The 18072-nt window shown below is 45.9% G+C and overlaps 1 long non-coding RNA gene across 1 annotated transcript in view; it reads right to left on the bottom strand.

The window, feature by feature from the left end:
• The window catches only part of LOC149875172 (uncharacterized), a 79073-nt gene extending 71095 nt beyond the window's left edge, over positions 1-7978 (bottom strand). Inside the window, exon 1 of the long non-coding RNA XR_016440011.1 lies at positions 7833-7978. This is a non-coding gene — a long non-coding RNA (uncharacterized LOC149875172). The remainder of the gene's footprint in view (positions 1-7832) is intronic.
• Between the last annotated feature and the right edge of the window lie 10094 nt (positions 7979-18072).

Raw genomic sequence — 18072 nt, 5'->3', positions numbered from 1 at the left:
TAGGATCTGGAACCAGCTTCCAAGCAAAGTGGTGCTGGCTCCTACCCTGGGGGTCTTGAAGAGGAGGCTAGATGAACATCTTGCTGGGGTCGTTTGACCCCAGTACTTTTTCCTGCCATGGCAGGGGATCGGACTTGATGATCTGCTCAGGTCCCTTCTGACCCTACCAACTGTGAAACTATGAAACTCAAAAACTGTTATTGTATCTGTCACCCTAATCTTCCTTTTCCCAAACTGAATATACCTAGTCCTTTCAACTCTTGCTTACCTGGCTTGCTTTCCAGCCCCTTTATCATCTTTACCACTGTATGTCCAGTTTCTTCACGAAATATGCTATCCAGAACTGACACAGAATTGCAGCTGAGGCTTAACCAGTGCTGAATAGGAGTGGTGCTATCACCTCTTGAGCCTTGTGAATAATGCAACCCAAAATTGCACTTTTCTTGTGACATCAAATTGTTAATTCTGATTTATCTAGAGTGTTTTCAGTTTTAATCCAGTTTTCCTATGTGTTGGCAACTGCTCTCAGTTTTGTCATTAGCAAATTTGCTTAATATATCTCTGCATCCCATAGTTAAAAATCTATGGACCCAGATTAGACTTCTATGGAACATGAAGTGAGATCCCCTGCCAGTCTGACATTGATCATTTTATAGTTCCTCTTTGCCAGTCATTATTCAACCAATATATATCCACCTAATAGTAATTCTGTCTAGCATGAATTTATTCATCTTAATGATGAGAATGGCATGCTGGACTTTACTAAATCCAGATATGATAGCTCTCCTCCAGTCTGCTGGACATTACCCTTCATCAATAAATTTGTGAATATTACAGAGATTTCTTCAGCTATTTCCTTTGTATTTGACAATTCTGTTGCCTTCTTGAAATATACTGATCTATCTCTGCCCCTGAGCTCTACCAGAGCTGAGCCAGAACAGACCCTCTCCCCAGCCCTGCCTCCTACCTGTAGCCATCTGTCAGCCACAGACAGGCTGGGTGGGGAGGAGAAGTATTTGACCTCTGCACGAGTCTGGGATCTGGGGACCCATGTCTCTGAGCTATGCCCTCACAACCTGTTACAAAGCACTCCACAGTGTACATATACACCTGACACTGAGCCCAGGAAAGCCTCCACACTTAGGCACAGCCCCACAGAGCCCAACTCTGGCTCCCTCACATTCAGCCAGGGAACCCCTGTGTTCTTGTGCTCAAACACAGCCCTGCAAAAGCTGATTCTGGCTCTCATACAGCCAGCCAGGACTCTCATCCCTCCATGCCTGGGCACAGCCCCATGGGGCTTGACTCTGGCTCCCATACACCACATCTCTGAGACCAGAGACAGATGCCAGGTTTTGCGCCCCACCCCAAGCAGGAGCCGGTGTTGGTGACTTGTCTCTGGTGAACTCCTCACTCTCTCATGGTTTCAGAGATTCCTAGGTAAGAAAAACCACTCATCTGTCCATTCTGGAAGCATCTGGTTCTTACTCTGTTTCTATTTACTCTTGTTATTGCTATTGTTTAAAAAATCCATATAGAATACCATGTACCTCCATGGACTATTTTAATATACATTTATGATTACTATTATATGCATGCCTTGTTTTTTATGCACATGAGTGGTTCATGTAATCAAACTCTAATTAAATTAGAAAACACTTGTCTAGCAGGTAACTTCATTAGTTATGGAGGCAGGGGGCAGAACATCAGGACTGCAAGGAAGGCAACTCTGGGACCTCTGAAGCTCAGCCATTGTAGGCAGATACACAGGTGATGGGCACCTAGGGTGCTGTAAAGCTTTTTTGCTCCACAGCCACAGAGTCCCAGGGCATGTGGGAGCCTTATCAGGGGTGGGCCAGGTGTTCAGCTGTGCTTGGCAGTCTCTGGCAATCTAGGGAATCTGTAGGGCACATTAGGAGGCATGCAGGAGCATCCCCAACCTGCAGGCCATGGCCAGTGCAGGCTGCCTGCATGACCCCCCCCACCGCCCACCAAATGGTAAACATATATACTCATAGGTGACAAAAATGGGGGAGCAGACAGGGCTTAGCAACCCCAAATGCGGGGCAGTGGTAGGGCTGCAAGGCTGCCTGGCCATGGGCTTCTGGTTATTGCAGCAGGAGTGGGGGAGGGAGGGGAGTGCACACCATGGTGAGGAGGGGAGTGGATCTGTGTCTGGGACAGGCCCTGCACAGCTGGGATGGGGTTAAGCTGTAAGTGGCTCATCCAAGGGTCATGGCTTCTGCTACATGCACCCCGGGAGACATGTGGGACATGTGCCCCCAGATCTGCGTGGGGTGGGGCAGGCTGAAACTGTAGGTTGGGGCTGGGGCAGTGCTGGGCTCTTCCTGGTGTGGGGGAGAGGGTTGCTGTGCTGCTCTGTGCTCAGAGTGTGTGGTGGTGTCACTGGGAGGGGAGCTACAGAGGGAGCTGCAGCCACCCCAAAATTTGCTGTAGCTCTCCCAAACCCCACTCCCAGCACTGCTGCCCTCCTGCCCTGAGCACGGTGTGGCCCAACCCCCCTGCCAAGAAAAGCCCAGTGCAGCCCTGGACCCAGCCCACAGTGGCATCCCAACCTCATTCCATGCAGATCCTAGGCACATGCACCCTGTACCTCCCAGCGTGTGTACAGCGGTGGGAGCCACCACCCCCTCCCTGCATGAGGCACCCCCTGGACAACCCACTTCCAGCTCCATTCCATGCCGCACCCTGGCTGTGCAGGGCCTACCCCAGCCCTAGCTCCACTGCCTCCCGCTCCATGGCCCTTTCCCCTCCCCCCACAGACTTACCTGCTGGGGGGTAGGTGTGTGCACGCATGTGTGCACACGCTTCTCCCCCACAATAATCTTTTCTCCCTCTACCTATGTGTATACTGTTCACTACCAAACTAACCTAGGCTGCTTACAAAAAACCCATAAACTTAGATCAATTCCTCCTTGGGTTTTTGATGTCTGTGCTTAGCCTTTTCTTCTTGAACCCTAGAAAAAGCTTATGCATTTGTTGTAACATATGCTGCAATCCCAACTCCTTTTTTTCGTTCTTATGGAATAAGCTGTACCCTCAGTGTTGATATTCCGGTCTTGGCTTGGGAAGTATCCCAACAAATTTCTGTAATGCCAGTTAAGTTACACACACACACACACACACGATCTCCAGTTCATTCTGCTAGCTACCAATATCCATACCGCTTGCATTGTTACATAGACATTTTGCATACTGTTCTGCTGTTTTTCTTCGTGTTTTTTTCAGCTTATCATGATTTTTCATCCTTTTTGCAGAATTTAGCTTCTTCTCCCAGTCCTCTTTACCTAATTCTAATATTTCTTTGACCAGTGCTGTTTTGATATGATCTTCCATAGGACAAGTAGACAAGGTTCTATGGGTAGATGTGATATCTTTTATTAGACCAACTGAGTAGTTGGGGAAAAGTTCTTAGCAAGCTTTTGGGTGCAATCACCTTTCTTTGCGCATCAGCAGTCTCTGCTGTTCTGAGACTTCAAGGAATGAAAGAAGCTAATGACATAATGTCAGTGAGAATGTAAATAGGTGGAAAATAGGAAAATAAAAGGTAGAGCAGGGAAATAGAGGGGGAGAAAAAGCAGGGGAAAAAAACAAAACAAAGGTGAGTAAGGGAGACTCTACAGTAGCAGTAATTCAAGGTGGGACAATGCCATGGGACAGGAGAGGGGTCCTTGCACAGGCTCATTTGCCCTGGGACCCTGCTTGGATTGTCCACAGGAGGAGAGCAAATCCAAGCATTGGTCCCTGGGTGCTGGAGACCCATGGTACACCACTTTCCATGGTTCTTTCCCCTTTAACAGGGAGAATAAATGGGAAAACCACTTCAGCCCCAGACTCTTATTCTCCTGCCCAGAGTCTTGTAGTCTCCTCTGATCTACTCTGGGTCATTCCTAGCAGTATCACTGGTGTCCACATGAATAGCTAGGAATGAGTAGTGGCCTGGGGCCCTAGTGAGTTTTGACAACCTCTCCATCTTTTCCTGAATTCAGGCTTGGTGCTTTTACCAGGATTCTAGGTATGAATGACAAATGGTTGTCGCTATCCTGCTCAGGAGGGAAATCCTGACCACCATCATCTTCATCTTCATCTTCATCTTCCTCCTAGACCATGGACAGACAAAATATGGCCTGTGGGCCACTTCCAGCCTGCCAGGAAAGTTCATCCAGGCTGCAGGGACCCTCCGTAATCCCTCTGTAAGCCCTGGCCCTGGGCTGCCCGTATGCAAGCCCCATGTAGGTGCAGCTCTGGTTGCTAAGCAACACCCCCCATCCAACCTGGCCTGACCTGTCCCAGACCTAAGCCAAGGGGTCCTAGAGGCAAGAATCCTCTGCCTGACAGAGCTTTTGTTTGCCCCCGTGGCTGTTCCCAGCCCTCCCTGGCTGCAACATTGGGAATTCAGGTAAGGGCCCAAGCAAGCCAGGACCAGGGATTCCCATTGTGGGGCTGAGGTAGAAACACAGGAGCTACATGCTATGGGACTGGGTGGGACTGGCCCCACTCACTGCTACCATGTATGGCTAGGGACTTGGGTGGAGCTGTGGCTATGGGGCTGGGTGGAGCTGGCACTGTACCCTACCACCATGTGTGGCTGGCGACTGCCAGGCAGGAGCACTATGGGACTGGATGGGGCTGGCCCCTGGTGCTGCCACCATGCATAGCCAGGGTCTTGGGTGGGAGTTATGTGTTATGGGACCAGGTGGGGCTGGCCCTGCATGCTGCCACCACCTGCAACCAGGGATTGGGGTGAGAGCACAGGGTGCCACGCACTATGGGGCTGGGTGGAGCTGGCAGCTCACTTTCACCACATGCAGATTCAGGGACTTGCACACTCCTGGGGCTCTGAGGACCCCCTCCACCACACACATACACACACACACACACACACACACACACACACACCCTCCCACAACCCCAAAACACACTCCCACCCCCTCATCCCCCACCAAACCCACCCTCACACCATGCCACACACTCCCTCACAAACCACATACCCCACAGCCATACCCCTCCACACCCACCTCCGCACCCTCCCCCACACTCCCCACCCACCATACAAACACCCTACACACACCCCACCACACACCCACTCCCTCACCACACCCCCAAAATTCACTTCCTTATCTCCACACACAATATACAAGAGTAAGATTGTATTTTGTGCTATTATTCAATCACCTCCAGATACACTATGCAAACACGCATAAATCAGGACAAGCATATTTTTTTAAATAAAATGAAAATAAATTATAGTAGATGTTTGTTTTATTAGTATATGATTTTTGGCAACCCTCCCCCCTTCCCAAAAGGAGTATTTCTGGGGCCAGGGGGAGGGACTTCTGGTGAGAAAGATCAGGGGTTAGGGGTGGGACTTCTGGTCCCAAGATGGTGACCAGGGGTGGGGCACCTCTCAAGGGGCAGGGATACCCTTTTGGCCCTTGACAGCTCACCAAAACTTGTTAAGTGGCCCTCCAGCTGAAATAATTGCCCACGCCTGTCCTAGATGTTTCTAGAATGTTTATCCCATATCATATGTGTATACTATCAGTAGTATACATGATACACTATAGCGCTTGTCCCGGGGGTCGAAGTGACAACAAGAACTCACCGGCAGCAGGAGTCAACATCCTAGGAAGAGCCGCGTGGCTTGTGAGCTGGCTCTTTATACAGCTGCGGCCGGCCAGTGACATCAGCGTCAAACGCCGGCCGGCAAAGATAAAAGCGGCGGTGGCGGCTGCAACGGAAGGGGCAGATGGCTCCGAAGAGGGAAATCTGCCAATGGAGGAAGCAGAAGGCGAGGTCCCGTGGAGTCTGGGGAAGGACGAGGAGCCAGAGTGGGAGGAGCCGGAGGGAAGGAGCCGGCAGCAGCATCCGGGAGTTGGCAGCAGACAGGAGGCGCCTGGATTGGATCGCGGCGAAAGGGAGTCACCACAGAGGACCCGCCGGAGCCAGGTGCACTCAGGGCGCAGTAAGGCGACAAGGATCCATAAGGAGGAGCCAGATCGGGGCGGGGTCACTGCTGGGACCGCAGACGCCCAAGCCCATTAGAAAGCATAGGTTCTAAGGGCTGAGGGTCTGGAGCCAGATTCATAACTATAGAGGCTTGACCCTTTGAGTATAGGGAAAAGGGGTAAAGGAAGGCGGCAGAGGGGCAAGAGGATTCACGTGCCCCCTCCTCAGGGCCAGCTCCAGAAGGTGATGTAAGGCCGGGGTGCAGGGGTGGTTGGAGCCCCGTGTACATCCGTCAGGTGGACCCAGGCAACGAGAACCTGTCAGACGACTCCCCCCCACTGATGATACATCAAGATGTGGCAGGCGAGAGCGGGGTGGTGACGTGGTGAAAGAACATCCATTTTGCCCTCAAGGGTCTCGGGGAGGGAGCGACATCCTAAGGGCGGCGCCCTCAGGAGCGAGCAAAGCCTGGCAGGCACAGCACTGAATACGTGTGCCTGAACCATACTCTGGTCTTACAGTGAAGGCTACCCCCAGTCAACTCAGTTGTAAAGGGTAGCTGGCCAGATCATGGGGGATCAAAGATAGTTAGGCATGATGCTGCGGTTTTTTTGGTGTATGTACAGGAAATATGTGTATGTTCACCATAGATACTGACCTCTATTTAAATATATTGTCATTCTGCTATGCCATGCAGCAAGAGAGAGACCTAGGAGCACTGATTTCTAGTCTGATATTCTAACCACTAGACAACATTGACCTGCTGTGGGAGTAACATTTTAGTGAAATATAACAGTCACCATAATCAAGGTGAATAAGAAAAACAGATTTCAAGTATAATAAAATGACTCCATCATACTCTCTGGTTTGTAGCAGAACTCCCTTGGGATGTCAAAACCTAACAGCATGATAGGACCCCATGTATTTAACCAATAAACACATTTTTGATATTTTGAAAGTAAGGAGCCTATTCTATAGCATCTTAGACCTGGAGAGAAATTTAGAGTTATTGATGTCTCTATAAAATTGTTTTAACAAACCTAGAGGTTTATCAAACATTTAGGAAAGTTAAAAGCACAGTTCAGTGTAACAAAGCTGTTCTGGTATGGCTAAAAATATAGTTTTAAAAATGAATACAGCATTTTTAAATTAGGAAATTGGACAAAATCCTATAGAGACCTGTTTCAGGTCTGGCATTAAGCCTGCGAAAATACTTATTATGGTCAACCTCTGCTACTGAAACATTTATTATGGCTACATGTAGGCAGACTAGGTCAACGTGAAAATGCTTCTAATCTCCTTTGCTCTTGACGAGTATGTTTTTCACCACGTTACAATTCAGTAGAGTCCATTCACTCCAGTACAAATTTTTCACCCTCATCTCATCAGATTTTATTACTTAACTAACAGATCTGTATGAAAGCTATTTTTGTTCCTAGCAGGGTGTAAGGAATGTTAAAAACTCCCATTTCTATTTTTTTTTAGATAATTACTATGCTGGTGTTACTTGTCTTCATTTTATTTGGGACATGTTTACATTTATAAGTTGATAAAAGTGAGTTTACTGTTTGATCATTAAATGGTATAAAAATCTGTGAAGTTAGACCACAGTAAAATATGGTAACATTAACATCTGATCCTGCTGAAAAGAAACTGCCTTCAGAAAACAAGAGTAAAATAATATCTTATAATGATTTCCGCCATGTGACTAAAGACCAAAATAGACCCCATAGTCTGTTGTCATCATTTAAACAAGGCTCTAATTACCACATGCCATGCAGATCTATTAGCATGCATTGTAATGGGGCCTGTGATGTAGTTTGTATTAAGAAAAATAGCTGTACTTAATTAAGCAGAAATACCTTGGACTTGAAGAGTGTTAGCTGCAGCTTCATGAATGAAACCCTGTTTTCTTATTTAACATGTTTTTCAGATCCCTCATATCTTCTGTAGCACCTGAAAGAAATCAACCAACTTCAATAGTGTAGGTGGGCCACTGATCAAGACTAATCAGCATAGCTTTCAGTGTTTCTAAAATACATGGGTCATCTGATCCCAGCAGTCTTTCCTGCCCAAGTGTACGGGGACTGGATCCAATAATCTGTAAGGTCCCTTCCAGGCCCTAACAACTCTGAAACTCTGAAAGTTGTCTCCATAGAAAGAAAACAAACAGTGAAACAAACACGTATACAAACAACAGACAAAAGCAATCAGGACTTGTGGTAGAGATTAGGGCTGTGCGAAACAGCACCATTCTGTTTCGACTTGTATTTTGAGGTTTTGGTGGACCAGCATTTCGTTTCGAATTTTGTTTTGATTCAAAATTGTTGTTCTGTTTTGTTTCGTCAAAACAGTGACACTGTTTTCACATTGTTTCAACGTTTCACCCATCAGCTATAATGGGGATGTTCAAAACAGCCTGTCATTTGGCAGGCAGATTGGGGGCCCACAATCCCAGGAGGGCTATGCCAGTCCTCCTGGGGTTGTGGGCTCCCGATCTGCCTGCCAAATGAGGGGGGGAAGCCGGGTGCTGCCATCTGGGACTGGGGAGCGGGGGAAGGGAACTGAACCTGATCACTCAGTTCTCCTCCCCAGCCTTACGATCGGGCTGGAGAAGGCAACTCAGCCCAGCTAAGCTGAATTCCCCTCCTCAGCACTATGATCATGCTGGGGAAGGCAACTCAGCCCAGCTGGCCTGAGTTGCCTTCTCCAGTGTGATCATAGTGGTGGGGTGGGGAACTTAGCTCAGCTGGCCTGAGTTCCTTTCCCCATCCTGACTGTAGCACTGGGGAGGGGAACTCAGGTCAGATGGGCTCAGTTCTCTTCCCCAGCCCGATTATAGTGCTGGAGAGGGGACTTCAGCTTAGTTGGGCTGAGTTGCCTTCCTCAGCTTGATTGCAGCACTGGGGAGGGGAAAAGCCCGGGCTCAGTTCCCTTCCTCTGCACTGCCATCAGCTTCCTAGAGCCCGGCTGTGCTCCCCTCAGGGCTGAGCCAAATGGGGCTGTGGAGCCACTGGGAGCACAGCCTTGGTTTTCCCTTGTCTCCTACCACCTGGCTGCTGGCTGCTTCGAAACTTGAAATGTTTAAAAACTTTTGAAACATTTTGACTAACCTCATTTTGTTTTGAGGCTGTTTTGAAGCCCTTCATTTCATTTTGATTTCGCTGTTTCAAGCTTGAAATGAGTCAAAACAGTGTCAAAATGAAACAGCCAGCAAAATTTTGCACAGCCCTAGTAGAGATGATATGTTTTATTAAATCAACTAGATTTTTGCAAAAAAAAAAAAACCCAAAAAAATTAATTGCAAGCTTTCAGGCACAAACACCCTTCATCAAGTGTAGGAGAAAAGATTGTAAAAGTTCTCCTCAGTAGAGATGCCACTAGGCCAATGTGGCTGTAACCTGGATACAAAACAACAGACAGACTGAAAAAACAAAACCTGCCATCTCCAGATGCTGAGAAGGGCAGCCCAGTCTCTGTACTCCTTCCTCAGCAGCCCCAACCTTCCCACTGTCCCTTTGCATTCTGCTTTGGAGTTTTAGCCCTCTTTTGAGTTCCACCTTTATTCATTCCTCATCAGTTGTGGCAGGACCCAAGCCTTCCAGCAAGGCAGCCTGACTGCCGCACAACTACAGTGGGGATTTTAGCCTCTGAAGGCTGTACCTCTTTACAAATAGTTAGGTTGAAAGGCAGGTGGGTGTAGTGGATGGACATTTATCTTTGTGGAAATGAATGCAAATAAACCAATGTGTACAGTATATAAAACATATATGAAGAAATATATGCTATATATTTTGATCTCTTATGTACATTCCTTTTTCTGAGTTTTTTGTTTTGAAGCTAAAAAAAGAACTAAGAAGATATATGTCTATTTTTTTTCTTAGTCACTTTTTTGAGCCTCTTCCTTGGTTGTCTTTTTAAATTGATAGATGTTTGAGGTAGGAGTTTCCTGTGAATTTGTATGGCACATAGCATATTTGGACCCTACTCCTGGTTGGTGCAGCTGAATACTGCTGTAATGCAAATAATTAATGTAATTAACTAAAAATGAACTACTTCAGCTCAGAACTACTCTCAATATATGTCTATATATATAGAGAGACATATATTATATATCTATTTATATTTATACACACACACACACACTTATTACATATCTATCCCAAATAGAAATTTTAACTAGGGAAGAAAGACTTTTTTTTAAGTAGGGAAGGAAATATTCTAAGGATACAATAATAATTGAAATTGACTTTATTCCTATGTAGCCCACGTCACTTACCAGATCTAGTTCTTGTCCAGCTGCTATTCTCTACTAAGGCTTCAGTGTTTCAGCCCCTGTTTTAGTGCCTTGTATTACAGTGACTCCATGCATCTTGGAAGGACAACTGCAAGTCCAGTACAGTGGAGTGACTCTAGAGAATTCAGTAGCCCAATTCTAAAGAATCTCTGCTGATTGTATGTGAACTGATTTTTTCCCAAAGCCATAATACTTAGCTAAATTTGGGCATGTTTTTTTAAGTAGGTGCAGCTAAAGGGACATTCTTGACACACAATTAATCTTCTTGTCAGATTTGTAAATCCTGATCTTAAGTATGAAATCACAAGGATCATAGATGCCTCAAAAATGTTGTAGTAAGTTTCTTTTTCATGCACAGAGAATTACCTTATCCACAGAAATGGCTGAACTATTTGGGCTGAAACATTTAAAACTATTACAGAGTACCTGGCATGGCAAATTTTAGCCTAAACAATTTAAGATGGGAAAAGTTACAAGCAACTGAATTGTCTTGCAGTAGAAAACATGTCAGGCAACATTACTGTAGCCAGCTTTGATGGCACCACCATAATATATGCACTCAGTATGCACTCAGTAAAATACTTGCTTTGTCCATGGATTTCTGTTTGCTTCTTTTAGCTAAAATAATCAAATAGAAAACACAAAATATGTCATTCCAATGTTTTAGAACATAGAACTACATGAAATTTCCATCAATCTTAGTTTTAAATTATCCTTGTGAAGGTATAGTAATTATTGTCAAAACACCTGTGTTTCAGCACTGTTTCCTTGAAAAATGTTTTTACTGCTAAAAAGAGGTTCAAATAAATCTGGAGGCTTATTTTGATTTTATTTTCTAATTTTCAGTCCCATGCAAGTTATTTTTAGCCAAGTAAAGTCAATGGAGGTATTTTATTTCAATCTGATCATTCCAAGTTTTCTTTTCAAAGTATAAATAGACTCATTTAAGCTAGCTTAATTTTTTAGCTCTCTGATCTCTCTCTCTCTCTCAGTTTCAGAGATTTCTAGGTAAGACAAATACACTCATCTGTCCATTCTGGCAGCTTTTGGTTCTTACCCAGTCTTTCTATTTACTATTGTTATTTCTATTGTTTAAAAAAATCCATATACAATACCATGTACCTCTATGGAGTATTTTAATATACATTTATAATTACTATTATATGAAAGCCTTGTTTTTTATGCGCATGAGTGATTCATGTAATCAAACTCTGGCTAAATTAGAAAAACTCTTGTCTAGCAGGTAACTTCATTAGTTCATATTGAACCTTTTTCTTGGTAAGTCTGAAAGAGTTACTGGAGAGCCTGCTTCTTTCAGTAACAGGAAACAAAAAAGGAACCTAAAAAGATTTCTTAGTGACAGTGAAGGAGGGCATGCTGTTGACTTTGTAAGCTTCTAGGCAAGCTAATTTAATATGTAAGGAAGACGCCCATATTCTGGTTGTGACCATCAGTACTTCTGAGGCAAATACAGACTTTACGCAACAAAACAGTTTATTCCCAATTTTAGATTAAAAGTATTATCAAATAAAAGAGTAGGCTTAGCAATTATATGGCATCAAGATTCTTACATCAGAAATAGAAATAACCCAGATTCAAATATAACTTGCAGGCACATCAGTCAATCAAATAAGCATGCTACTGAAAAAAGATCTGAATATCTTAGTCACAACAAAGACAACTATTTTCAGACAGCATTCTGCAGACGTACATTCTGCTTGCAGCTGCAGCCCAGCCCTAAAAAGAGAGGCCAATTGGGTTTGGAGGGAATCCAGAATGAGAATCAGAATGAGCTCTGCAGCTTAACCTTCCAAGTGAGTGTGAGAAATTAAAGCAAACCCAAAACTTGAGTCCACCACATTTGTCAAGGGAGTTTTGAGGTGAATAGTTTGTATAACAGATCCCCTAAATAAACTCAGCACAGCAAGGGTGCAGGCTATTTGTCAACACAGCAAGAGATCAGGGTATTTGTTTTATTGCAACCACAATTTGGGTTCACTGAGGACTTGGGTTCACTAGCTCAAGGATACACTTGAAGACCCTTTAGATGTGTGCATTGGTTTGTAAGTATATGCAGAGAACTACTAATGTTTACCTTTGACAGACTTTGAAAAATGCTATGACCTGAGACAAGAACAGTAAAGGATAGAGGGCCAGTTCCTGACATGGCTTAGAGCCACTGATATCAGTGGGGTTACACCTATTTATACCAGCTGAGGATCTGAACCAGCAACCATTATTATCAGGGATATAAAGAGAAAAGTAAGGAAATATGGAACATACAAGTCAAAACTACAGGTATACACTGCTGTGCCGGGGTACTTAAGGTTAAAGTACGAAAGTGATGGCATTTGAAGCAAGTTTTTATTCTCTTATATTGAACTAGCTATAGTATCATTGTGCTATTGTCTGTAACAGTGTTGTCAAATATATGGCTATGGAGCCATGTTATACAGTCCATGGTGCTCCTGGAAGGGCTAAGAATTTAGGGGTGGAGGAACGGGGAATGATACAGAATTCCAGGATACAGAGCCCCAGTGGGGTTATCTCTTGGTGGCAGGAGGGTGAGTGATGGCCACATCTGGCCTGCAGGGCCAAACAGGTTTGATACTGCCAGCCTATAAGATAACACATTGTATCAATAATGCAACGCCAGTGATATAGCTGATGGCTACCAAACACTATAATGGCAATAGATCAGAGCCAAATTATATTTCAACAAAATCAAATCCACCACAGTTTGAATATGCCTTACATATTGGTTTCTTCTATCTTAAATCCATCAGCTATTTCCTGAATACAAAGAATGCTAATATGAAAGTAATGCTTTCTGTTTCTACACAATGTTAAGAAGTCCTGTTATGCTAACAGATGGATATATAAACACACCCTGAGGTTTTATTCATTTAAAAATAAATAGTTCCTAAAAGTAAAATACCGATAAATGTGATGAAGGCAAATCTCCCATTATCTTCAGGGAACAACAATAGGAAGAATGGAATAACAAGTGAAAACCCATTAGGATCTTCCACATGCTGCTCTTCCCTCAACTGCATTCCCAAGTAGGGGGTTAACTGTCCTAGCAGGACCACCCTTCACTTCTCTTAGACTTCACAAAGAGACCTCTCTGTAGGTCTGGGATCTATGTTGGGTGAGGAGATAGGCTATGAGCAGCATAGGATTTGGTGACAGGGTTAGGTGGGACACGTGTTATCTCCCTCAACAGTCCTATTCAAGCTGTTAAGACAGCAGCATTGATACTACTCCCAGTGCTATTCACCAGTTTTGCCAATGGTCTGGTGGTAAATATAAAGTCATTACTGATGACATTTGCAGATGACAAAAATAAATAATGATAAGAGCAGACCAACTGAACAAAACAATTAAATCAGTTGGTGAGCTGGGTTTAGTTACACACAGTATGTTGTAATAAAATGTGCATCTAGGAAAAAGGACTGCAGCCAAATGGGAGACCATACTCAGGTATGCCTTCGGAGGCTGCTTCAACGTGCTGTAATTCCAGCACACTGGAGAAGACTTAATTAATGAAGTCTGTTGGAGTATGCAATTACTGCACTCCAGCAGCCTCTCACATGTCATGTATCAATGTCCCCATGCTTCAAAATGTTGGCAGGTGTGTTTTATCTAAAGCTCGTTGAATAAGCTCAAGATAAAGTGTGTCTATTGCCATTTTGAAGCATGGGGATGCTAATACATGAGGTACTCCAAGCACTTTAATTAGCAGTTCTCAGAGCCACTCTAATTCAGTTGATTCCCCACCCCCCACCCCCCGACTCCTGAAGCATGTGTATAAAGCTAGGGTCAGAAATTACACATAAAATGGTTTAAGTGATCAGAAACTCATTTAAACCTGTAACAGAACAGACATTCAGTGCATATAAACCAGTTTGAAAATGGTTAAAACCAGGTTGAGATAAACCTGGTTGAATGTAGCATCAGACTTAACTGATTTGGGTCAAACTGGTTTATGCAATGCCTGTCCCAGAGTCCTTCCTGGTTTAACTTAAACCAGAGTCCCCCCTCTTCCCAGATGCTTTGCAGCCCTGAGTGGGGCTCTCTGCTCCAGAGCAGGTGATCCCCACCCCCTGCTCCCTAGCTGGAGCTCTGGTATAGACAGCAGGCACAGCAGTGTCTGCCTGGCTTTCCTCTCCCCTCCCCCACCCCCCTTTGCTGCTTGCTGCTCAAGCATGGATTCCCCCACCCCTTCCCACAGCACAGACCACAGCCAGCATGTAGTATGCTAGCTACTGCTAAAAGGTGTCTGTGTGAGGAAGACAGGACAGTGTCCACTTATGGGTTTCTGGAGCTAATCATCAGGTCACCTGGTAATGTCTTTCCATTCCTTCCTTGGAAAAAGTTGTTTAAGAAGAGCTGGAACTAATGAGAAAGGATTTTGGTTTCTTGATGGGCTGCCAAATGCTTTGTTATCCTGACTCAAGAAGTCTATGGGCCAACGAGAGGCAAAGCGCTGCTCGACCTGGTACTGGCTACGGGGGACGACCTAATCGGCGACCTAGTGATTAGGAAGCTGGGTGACAGCAACCACGAGCTGATCACCTTCACAATCTGCCGTAAAGCTGGCAAGTCAGTCAGCAACACAGAAGTCCTTGACTTCAGAAAAGCCGACTTTGACAAGCTCAAGAGGCCAGTCAGTTAGGCCCTCAGGGACCATGACCCCAGGGAGATGGGAGTTCAAGAAGAGTGGTTGCTTCTCAAGGAAGCGATCCTCAATGCACAAGCTAAATCTATCCCAACACAGAGGAAAGGCAGCAAGAAGGCACAGCAGCCCCCCTGGCTCTCCAGGGACCTAGCGGACCTCCTGTGGCTAAAAAGGAAAGCCTACAAAGGATGGAGGACGGGATTCACCTCCAAGGAGGATTACTCCGTGCTGGTCCGGTCCTGCAGGGAGCAAACCAGGAAAGCCAAGGCTGCAACTGAACTCCAACTAGCTTCAGGCATCAAGGACAACAAAAAGTCCTTTTTCAGATATGTAGGGAGCCGGAGGAAAAGCAAGGGCAATGTTGGACCCCTGCTAAACCAGATGGGGCAACTGACAACTGACGCCCAGGAAAAAGCCAACCTATTAAATAGGTACTTTGCGTCAGTCTTTCATCAGTCACATGGGATGCCCATGCCTGCTATGGGACAGGGAAATCTGGGTGAGGGGGATCCCCTGCCCTCCATAAATGCTGACCTCGTAAAGGAACACCTTGAGAAGCTGGATACCTTCAAGTCAGCCGGCTCTGACAATCTGCACCCCAGGGTACTCAAGGAGCTGGCGAGCATCATAGCCCAGCCCCTGGCACAGATCTTTGAAAACTCCTGGCGCTCTGGTGTAGTGCCTGAAGACTGGAAGAAGGCCAATGTGGTGCCGATCTTCAAAAAAGGGAGGAGAGTGGATCCGGCTAACTACAGGCCCATTAGCCTGACTTCTATCCTGGGGAAGATCCTAGAAAAGTTTATTAAGGAGGCCATCCTTGAGGGACTGGCCCAGGCTAACATTCTAAGGGATAGCCAGCATGGGTTTGTTGCGGGTAGGTCTTGTTTGACCAATCTCATTTCCTTCTATGACCAGGTGACCTATCACCTGGACAAGGGAGAAGAGGTTGATGTCATATATCTTGACTTCAAAAAAGCTTTTGATCTGGTATCCCATGATCACCTCTTGGCCAAACTGGCCAGTTGTGGCCTTGACTCCACCACGATCCGCTGGCTGGGAAATTGGCTTCGTGGTCAGACCCAGAGGGTTGTGATTGATGGCAGTCACTCATCGTGGTGCCCTGTGACCACTAGGGTCCCTCAAGGCTCTGTCCTGGGACCCATACTGTTCAACATCTTCATTAACGATGTGGACATTGGAGTCAGGAGTGGACTGGCCAAGTTCGCCGATGACACCAAACTTTGGGGCAAAGCATCCATGCCAGAGGACAAGCGGGTGATCCAGGCTGACCTGGACAAGCTCAGCAAATGGGCAGACGAGAACCTCATGGTGTTTAACACCGAAAAATGCAAGGTTCTCCACCTTGGGAGGAAAAACCTGCAGCACCCTTATAGGCTCGGCAGTGCTACGTTGGTTAGCACTATAGAAGAAAGAGACTTGGGGGTCATCATTGACCAGAACATGAACATGAGCCTGCAATGTGATGCTGTGGCTAGTAAAGCGACCAAAACGCTGGCTTGCATCCATAGATGCTTCTCAAGCAAATCCCGAGACGTCATTCTCCCCTTGTACTTGGCCTTGGTGAGGCCGCATCTGGAGTACTGCGTCCAGTTTTGGGCTCCACAATTCAAAAAGGATGTGGAGAAGCTTGAGAGAGTCCAGAGGAGAGCCACGCGCATGATCAGAGGTCAGGAAAACAGATCTTACGATGACAGGCTGAGAGCCATGGGACTCTTTAGCCTGGAAAAGCGCAGGCTCAGGGGTGATCTGATGGCCACCTATAAATTTATCAGGGGTGACCACCAGGATCTGGGGGAACGTTTGTTCACCAGAGCGCCCCAAGGGATGATGAGGTCGAACGGTCACAAACTCCTGCAAGACCGTTTCAGGCTGGACATAAGGAAGAATTTCTTTACTGTCCGAGCCCCCAAGGTCTGGAACAGTCTGCCAGCGGAGGTGGTTCAAGCACCTACATTGAACACCTTCAAGAGTAAATTGGATGCTTATCTTGCTGGGATCCTATGACCCCAGCTGACTTCCTGCCCTTTGGGCAGGGGGCTGGACTCGATGATCTCCCGAGGTCCCTTCCAGCCCTAATGTCTATGAAATCTATGAAATCCACTCCTTGCTGGACTGGTCAGGAGTAGCAGGTGGAGGATCCCCTTCCCTAACGAGAGCTTCTTCCTGGGGCCTGGCCTCACCCCTCCCCCAGTTCATCACTATGGAAGGAAAGGGAGAGCTGCTCTAGCACCCCCTGGCTTCTAGCCTTAGCCACTGCAGGCATGTGCCTGCATTTTCTCAGTCCAAAGGGGATGTCTGTGTGATTACAAACTGGTTTCGCCTAGCCAGGTTAGACTAACCTGCAAAGATTGAATAAATTCAGGGTCAGGCTTTTTTAATATCTGTCCCTGGCCTAAATATCCAAAGTGCACAAGAAACACAGCAGGTGCTTCTAGGACAGTGCTGTGGCAAGAAGGGCTTGAAGCAGAGGCATAACTGGATCACTGGTAAGGTTTGCAACCTGGGCAGCCTGTGGGCATTGTCTCAGTAGCCCTTGTCCCAGTACCAGCTTCAAGCCCCTCTCCTGTAGGAGATGCTGCTGCTGTAAGAGAGTTGTTGGTATGGCAAGTAGCTAGGAGGTTAACATAGCAGACACTAGGGACAGGGGCTCTCTCATAGCCAACTATTGCAGTTTATGCTTACCCCTTTCACTTGGTGTCATCAATTCCCACTTCCAATTGCAATGGACAATAATCAATTTGGCAGTGACAAAGGCAGGAGCTGCAGTAGGAGGGCTACGATAACCCCTAGGCTCTCTCTCACAGCAATAGTGTCTGCTATGGGAATAAGAGTGGGGAGGCATGATACTGATGAGAGGACTGGGGACCCACTGGCTATATATGACTCCCTGAAGCCAAATCTCAACAATGAAGACAGTTAACTAGTGGACTAAACTTCCATCTCTTGATTAAGAGGGGCTGCCTATCTGGAAGAGCTGTTTGGTTTAACAGAAATTATTGGATTCAATACAAAAGTAACAGTAAAATAAGAGAGAGATAGTTGTGTTAATCCGAAGTTAGGCAGAATCAGGCAGAAGGCAGGGTTGAGATGCACCTTATTGACT

This window comes from Crocodylus siamensis, chromosome 1 (genome assembly GCF_052110815.1).
Source record: "Crocodylus siamensis isolate JL-2025a chromosome 1, ASM5211081v1, whole genome shotgun sequence".
NCBI classification, from domain to species: domain Eukaryota; kingdom Metazoa; phylum Chordata; order Crocodylia; family Crocodylidae; genus Crocodylus; species Crocodylus siamensis.
This window is presented reverse-complemented; position numbering and strand designations above follow the sequence as displayed.